The sequence below is a fragment of the Mchenga conophoros genome, linkage group LG2 (genome assembly GCF_057382185.1).
Source record: "Mchenga conophoros isolate Kocher_MC1m ecotype Shallow Benthic linkage group LG2, M_conophoros_male_GT1.1, whole genome shotgun sequence".
In the NCBI taxonomy this organism is placed as follows: domain Eukaryota; kingdom Metazoa; phylum Chordata; class Actinopteri; order Cichliformes; family Cichlidae; genus Mchenga; species Mchenga conophoros.
Window position 1 is genome coordinate 2,599,538 of NC_140527.1, and position 7,885 is coordinate 2,607,422.

At 45.1% G+C, this 7,885-nt stretch overlaps 1 long non-coding RNA gene across 1 annotated transcript; it reads left to right on the forward strand.

Annotated features, from left to right (window-relative positions):
- Window positions 1-5,900: 5,900 nt before the first annotated feature.
- Window positions 5,901-6,802, forward strand: LOC146581456 (uncharacterized). The gene is made up of 3 exons (XR_014888509.1): window positions 5,901-6,070; window positions 6,623-6,684; window positions 6,761-6,802. It is a non-coding gene; the product is annotated as an uncharacterized LOC146581456 (long non-coding RNA).
- Window positions 6,803-7,885: the final 1,083 nt, after the last annotated feature.

Consider the following 7,885-nt stretch of genomic DNA (forward strand, 5'->3'; position numbering starts at 1 on the left):
AAGTCTGTGTCTGTTGTCATTGTGTTCAGCTTGTGTCCTCCAGTCATCATGTGTATTCAGATCAGCTGTTCTTCCCTCCTGTGTGCGATTACCCGATTACCTTGTGTGTGTGTGTGTGTGTGTGTGTGTGTGTGTGTGTGTGTGTGTGTGTGTGTGTGTGTGTGTGTGTGTGTTCGTTGTCGGCTCGTCTGCGTTCTATGGTGTTCCTGTCTCTGCGTCTCTCTGCCCCGCACCCCTTTTGTATGGTCCCAGGTTTGTCACTTAGTTTCTCCCAGTTTAGGTTTCCGTTTGTAATTACTCATGCTTCATTGCCTGTTTTTGCCACTACCACCCTGTAAATAAACGTCACTCGTATCATCAGTTTGCTGCATTTTGGGTCCTCCTTTTCCTCCACACCACACGGCTCCCTCCGCCAGCCGTGACAATGTCTGACATTTTGCACTTAAAAACTGCTGCATTATGTTATATCTTTGTCAGATATAACAGCTGAACACAGCCGTGGCTTCTTTCTACAACAGAAATCAAATCTTCTCCCATATCTGTAACAGAAGTTCCCATGAATGTGGACCTCGTAGCTGCTTTGCTTTCACTCTTCTGTCCAGTTCAAACCAGCTTGGTGGGGTTTAAGTCTGGAGACTGTACTGGACCTCCATGTTTCCAAGCTCATCTTGTTCTTTGTTCCTGAGGTGGTTCTACCATACCTTGGACTTAGGTTTTGGGTCTTTATCTTGCTGTAGGATGAAGCCCTGACCAACTAGGTTCATACCAGAGGATCCTGCATGGTGCTGCATGATTGCTGTGGTAGCTGTTCTGGTTCAGGGAGCCTCTCACTCTGTACCAGTCACTGACCCTGGATCGGCAAACAGCCTCAGACCATCACACTTCCTCCTCCATGTTTGACAGTTGATGCCACACACTGTGGAACTTTCACCTACTCCACGGCGTACAAAGATCCTGCGTGACGAACCAAAGATTTCATATTTTGATTCATCAGTCCATAAAACCTTCTTCCAGTCTTCAGTAGTCCAATGGCAGTGTTTGGTGGCCCACACAAGCTTCTTTGTCTTATTCTGGCGACTTAGCGACGGCTTTCTTGCTGGAACACCTTGACTTTCTTTGCATTTTCTCTGTAGGACAGACCTACATTTTTAAGTGTTATGATGGTCTGTCTCTCTTCCACTGTTCATTTCCTTTTTCTTGCCATTTTTGTAGCAACACTCTACTTTCTGCAGTACAATACTGCTCAACTGATGCACACGAGGGTCTGGTACCACAGTGTGTTCAACACTGCTTTTATGCAGACAGAGGGGGCTGGAAGCAATCTACCTGTAGGGATTAGTAGCAGCAGCTTTCAAAGGTTGATCAACCTCCATTGCTGCAGAACAGATTTTAAATTGTTAACCCATGTTGTGTTCACTGATAAAAGGCCTTTTTGTACAATTCTGAAATGTACATTACTTTTCCATTTTGGGTAACTTTACCTTTTTGTCACGGCTGCTGAGGCGAGCCGTGTGGAGTTGGAGGAAGAAGGACCCAAGATGCAAGCAGTGGATGAAATGCTAGTGAAGTTTATTTACAAAGAGGGGAAGTGGCAAAACAGGCAACGAGGGGGAACAATAAACTAAAGAAACCTAAACTGGGAGAACTAAACCACAAACCTGGGATGATACAAAAAGGGATGAGAGGCAGAGAGGCAGAGAGGCAGAGAGACACAGACGACAAACAGACCACCGTGAACCACAGAACACCGCAGACTGACTGGGCATAACGCAGACGAACCGGCAACAGGCAGGGGAAGACACAGGGCTTAAATACACACACCGGTAATCAGGGGATGAGAGACAGGAGGGCAACACAGCTGGGAGAAATCAGAGCTGACGGGACAGGGGAAACTTAAATTGAACACACTCACATCAGACAGAGACCTTCACAATAAAACAGGAAACTCAGACACGGGGAACCAAACAAGACAGAACTAAACAGACAGATTCACAAACAGACGGGTGACACCATAGACAGACAGAGACACAGACGCAGACTCAGAGGCAGACCGAATATAACACAGAACTCGAACAATAATAATCATCATAATAAACTAGAAAATGATAATAAACTAAAAGCGCTGGGTCGGTGACCCAGCGCTTTTAGTTTATTATCACCGACCCAGGACCATGACACTTTTTTTGTCTCTGGTAGTTAACCACTTACCCTTACCCTTTCCATTTCAAGCTATTAACTTGAATTACTTGAATTGCATTAAATAAGTGGAAAAATCGGGGTGTTTTAAAACCTTAGTAGTGTATATTAAAACCAATGCGATGCAGTGTTTGGAGTTTTCCATTGCACTTCTAATTTAGTCTTCACCCCCTCAGAGGAAAACAAGTCCACCCAGCTAGCAAATTAAGCAATGTGCAGCAGATCCAAGAATAGCCTGAGGCCCCCTTTTTCCTGCACACCTGAACTAACTTGGTCAGAAGCAATACTGTTAGGAATTATATTTTTCTGTTTAATACATTTGGAAATCCTAGCTGTATAGCATCCTGCTTTTTCCTTTGTTTTCCAAGTTCACACACACACACACACACACACACACACACACACACACACACACACACGTATACATATAGATATAGATATAGATATAGATATAGATATATTTTATAGTAGACTCATGAACACTGACCTTAACTGAGGCAAGTGAAGGTTCTCCACTGGTCCATGTTGTTGCCATTTGTGAATACCGGCTCTCACTGTGGTTCGTTGCAGTCCCACAGCTTTAGAAATGGGTCTATAACCTTTTCCAGACTCAGCAATCGCAATCACTTTGTTTCTCATACATTCCTGAATTTCCTTGGATAGTGGTATGATGTCTGGCTTTTGAGGATCTTCTCATGTACTCCACATTGTCAGGCAGGTGCTATTTAAGTTATAAGAACAGGCGTGGCAGTAATCAGGTCTGGGTGTGTCAGCTTTCCAAAGATGTGATATACCACAGTTAATTTATGTCACAAAATGGGGGTGAAATTTAGAATTGCTGGTTCCGTATTTTGATATAAGTTCTTCAAATAAAATAAACTTTCCATTCTAGATAACAGGTTCTAGATTTCTTATCTGTTTCTTATGCCAAATTTAGTATTTTCTTTTTCTGAGGGATAAAGACTTGTCTGATGTAAACATAATTTTTGTTTTAATTCCAGCTGTCAGAGAGATGTTGAGGCTTTTAAAGCAGTTATGATGCATAATACTGAAGAAAGGCAGAGATTTTTAACTTTTCCACACAGTGCTTGTTCTAGGTCGGGTCAGGGACAGTCTAATAAGCTTGGTTTAATCCTGTCAAGGCTGGAAGCCCAGTACATGGGAGTGGATCCGGATGCAGACATAACACAGAGTGTTAATGAGATTTTACAAGTTTCATTGAAAACACGGGAGCAAACAATGGCAAGACGTGAGTATTTGGTGAGGGAACCTCGGACGAGGATACACTGAAACTGTTCCAGAGAAGTTGTTGGAGACCAGTGTCTGATAGAAGCCAGGAATCATGTATGTGAAAGGTCACATAGAGAGAGAGAGAGAGAAGCAACAAAATGTGACTTAAAAAAGGGTGATGCAGATGTAACCGTGTGATATGAGCGTCAAAGAGAGGGAGGAGAGAGGAGAGAATCCACATGAGCAAATGAGTCTAAAAGGAACATTTGAGGTTTTTCCATTCGTCTCCTGCAAAATAAGCAAAAAAAAGTCTGGATCTAAGTATTCAACTTTAGAAATTACAGCAGAGATGCTAGAGGGATCAATCTCTGCAAAAACTGTGGACTTAAAATTTGGTTTTATATTTTTTTGTGCTATTTTTTGTTGTATTGGATTGCAACTTTCAAGGATATGAAGGGTATCTACATGGAGCAGAGATAAGCGCATCATGGCCAAGGCATGGTCATTCTTGTGAGCTGTGAAGGAACAGACTTCAGCATTAATGACCAGTTTCCCAGAGAATTCCTGGAGTGAAGCAAATGTCCTGTTCCCAATCCGTAAAAAGTTAATTCAAGGAAGCTCCTGAGCTGTCATTGCAATCGATTAGCTGTATGTCAACAAGCAGCTTTATTGCAACCAGACACCACTCCATGGCTGCTGAGTGAGTTGATCCGTAGCTACACATAGACTTTTTTCTGATTCTCTTTCTCATTCTTTTTTTCCACTGATCTAATAGACTTGTCTAAATAGAAGAATCAATGCCCGTTTAATCAGCATAGAGTTTTTTCTTGAGGAAATTGATAAAAAATCAAATAGATAAGTGATATCAATAATAAAATTCTTCTTTTATCAGTTTCCATTCCTAATCTTAACACTGCAGCCAGTTTGGACTTAATGACAAGAAGCTTGATTGACTAGTCAAGCCGCAACCTGGAGCTCCACCTTAAACCACCAATAAGTGTCGGGGCTGTGGTGACACAGCCCACGCACTGGGCAGCTGCTGCTGAGGACGGGGTTGTAGGATGGTGCGGAGGTAATCAGAGATCAAGGGAGGTAGCGCCTCCCATAACCAGGGAAACACAGTGACGGTCACCCGCAATGGGTGGAGTAACTCCTCCATTATCCTCCTCCCCAGAACGTTACATCCACTTGCAGCATATCGCTTCCACTGTCTGAATAATCTCTGTCACGAGCTGCTGTGGCAGACCGTTTGGGGAGTGTATGGAGGACCCAGGTGTGAACACAGACAGGGAGACGGAATTAACAAAAGGCGAGCCTTTATTATGGCTGATACAGGGACAACATAAAGCAGCAAGGGCAGTGACGAAACTAAACGAGAACCTACACTGGGAAAACTGAAAACTAAGAAAATGACTTAACTATGACAAAACTAGGAGGACTGGCAATGACTGTGAACAGGACCTGAGTGCATGACAAAACTATGAAATACATGAATCACTTACAGGAACATGAACTGCACAACAATCCTGAAACCACTTAACCTGACATCACATGAGGGATGTAACACAGACGACGCAACGCAGACTGAATGAGACACAGAGACTAAATACCCACAGGGATGATCAGGGGAAGTGGAAACACAAGGAGAACAGCTGACACACATGAACCTAATAACAGGACAGGGGAAATGAAACTAAATACAATGAACAAAGAACACCAGGGCCCTGTTTCAGGAAGCCGGTTTGGAAAACTCAGAGTGAAAAACGACACTCACGGTTGAGTAACCCCGAACTGTCCAACTCGGAATATTCCGTTCCAGAAAGGCTGATAACAATTAGTTCAATCAAGGCGGAGTTGCTTTAACCCCAAGTGAAGCGCGCGGACGAGGATACATAAAGCCCTGATAAGCGGAGCACAGATTAAGCGAGTCACCATGGAGACGGAGGGAAAGAAGGCGCGGGCGACGTATTTCACAGCGCTCGAGGCGGAAATTCTGATGGCAGCATATGCCGACAGCATGCACATCATGCAGAAAAAAAGCAACACAGCCGCAGCTGCAAAGGAAAGGGAGCATGCATGGCAAAACATAGCCGACAGAGTCAATGCGTGAGTGGTAATGTAAACATTGATCTAGGGATTCCCACCCATTTAACACGTTATTTCATTATATGTTACCCCATTTGTCCTGTGCTACATATTAATATGTGATGTGATGTGAGCGCAGGTGCAACCCAACAGGCCCCAAACGTACCTGGCAGCAAGTAAAAATGAAATACAAGAACATAGTCCAAACAGGTGAGGTGTAATTGTATCATGAGCCATAGTGCTTGGTCTGTGTGTCCTATGTAGATCAATTGCAGTTAGAGGCCACAGTAATTTCCCCTCTGTAAGCACTTATTGAAACTATCTGAGCACATTACAAGTACATACTTGCTTACTCTGTATGCTCAAATGTGTGCTGTCACAGCCAACAGAAAAAAAGCGGAGGCCCGGAAAACAGGTGGGGGTCCTCCACCACCACCACTCACAGAGGCTGAGCAGTTGGCCCTCAGCCAAAACAGTGGGCGCCCTGTGGCTGAAGGCATCTCTGCGGGGACATCCTCTGAGTCAATAACCCCGCAAGACACAAGTGCCTACATAAGGGGTAAATCCAAAACAATACATGGCGTGCACACATCCATTCTGCACAGTCACCATGACCAAAATGAACTATGTCGCAGTGCAGTTACTGTCCTACTGACAGAGAATGACAGTCATCAAACAGTTAGGTGAATAGACAACACTGAGACACTTGGGAACTGTTAACGTGCTGCACGGGTGAGGGCCCAGGGAGAGACTCACACACACCGAGCTGCAGTGGTACGTCTTTATTATGTGCATAGCGGTGTCCGTTAATTTTGCATACGTGTGTGTGTGTTAACCCCCCACAGGGTGAGCTCCCTGTTCCCAGAGACAGAGCGAGTAGTACATTCCGTACCCTCCCCAATGAGTGTAACATATGAACATATACCTCAATGCAACATAGAGCTCATAAAGGCGTTCCCACCCTGACACCTACTGATTTTGCCTTCCCTCAGTGTCGGTTGTCTCCGAGAGCATACTGACAATGAGGTGTATGGTGATTGGTATGTCTGGTAATTGCCATTTGCGCCCACATAAGTCATGAGTGACCTGTATGAACCCCATATTCCCCCAGTTGACGGTGATGGTGTACTGCATCTGGTGCAGCCCCCTGTTGAGCCAGACCGACATGCAGTTGTGAGTACTCGTAATACTCCACAGACTACATGTGTCAACAGTGGAACAGCAATGTTGTTAAATGTCTCCACCACAGGCACATGATGACGACACAGTGACAGCTGCTACAGAGGAGGCCGCATCGGTGCCACACTATGAGGTATACAGTGTACAGTGGAAAATATAACAACTGACTACAATGTGGCACTATGATGACACCATGGACCTACTATGTCCCCGGCAGAGTGATGCTGCAAATGAGGAGGAAGAGGGTCCAGCCACTCCTACAACGAAGCTTTCCGCAGTGGGTTGTCCAGCACACATTCACAACCAACCTAAGTAGGCATGTACTATGGATGCCAATGCTATGTCCTTTGTTGCAATAGCTCCCTGTGAAGCAGCTGTATAGAACATATCTGGCCAGGAGGATAAGGAAGTGTGATATGGAAATGGTGCACCTCCAGCTGCAGATCCAGAAGTCGAAGCTGGAGATTGTACTGCTGGAACAACAGTTAAGGGTGGGTGGAGTGATCATAGATGGACGAATCATGTCAGTGTTCGTACAACATACTAATATTCGCATTTATTCATTGTGCACAGGACATACAGGGTGAGCAATAAAACAAGTTGACCACAGTATCTGTGTATTTGTCTCGTGACATGTTGGGTTGCCGGGTCACAGGAAATGGTTGTGGCATATGGTGTCTCTGACTGCTCGCCCATCCTGTACGTTCGTGGGTGGGTCAGGATGTTCATCATGTGGATCACTGCTGTCGTCTGGTTCAGCTGGACACTGTTCACCTCTAATCGTGGCAATGTTGTGTAGGATCACACATGCCACAATGATGTCACATGCCCTTTCTGGGGTGACTCTGAGTCCACGAAGGCACTGGAACCGGGCCTTGAGCATTCCGATGGTCATCTCAACTCTGGCCCGTGTCCTGCAATGGGCCAGATTATAACGCTGCTGTGGGCCCGGTACAGGGTCAGGGTAAGGGGTGAGCAAATAGGGTAGACATGGGTACCCCCTATCACCGAGCAGGTGGCCAGTGAACTCTCCTAGGACAGAAGAATACATGTCAGTGCAAACGTCCTTGTGGCAATTGGTCTCTGTATATTTCACAGTTACTTCGACCCACCATGTCCAAATCTGTTGCTCAGTGTACATTCTCGGAAGATCCGTGAGTCATGGACAGAGCCTGGCCACTTGGCTTCCACATTT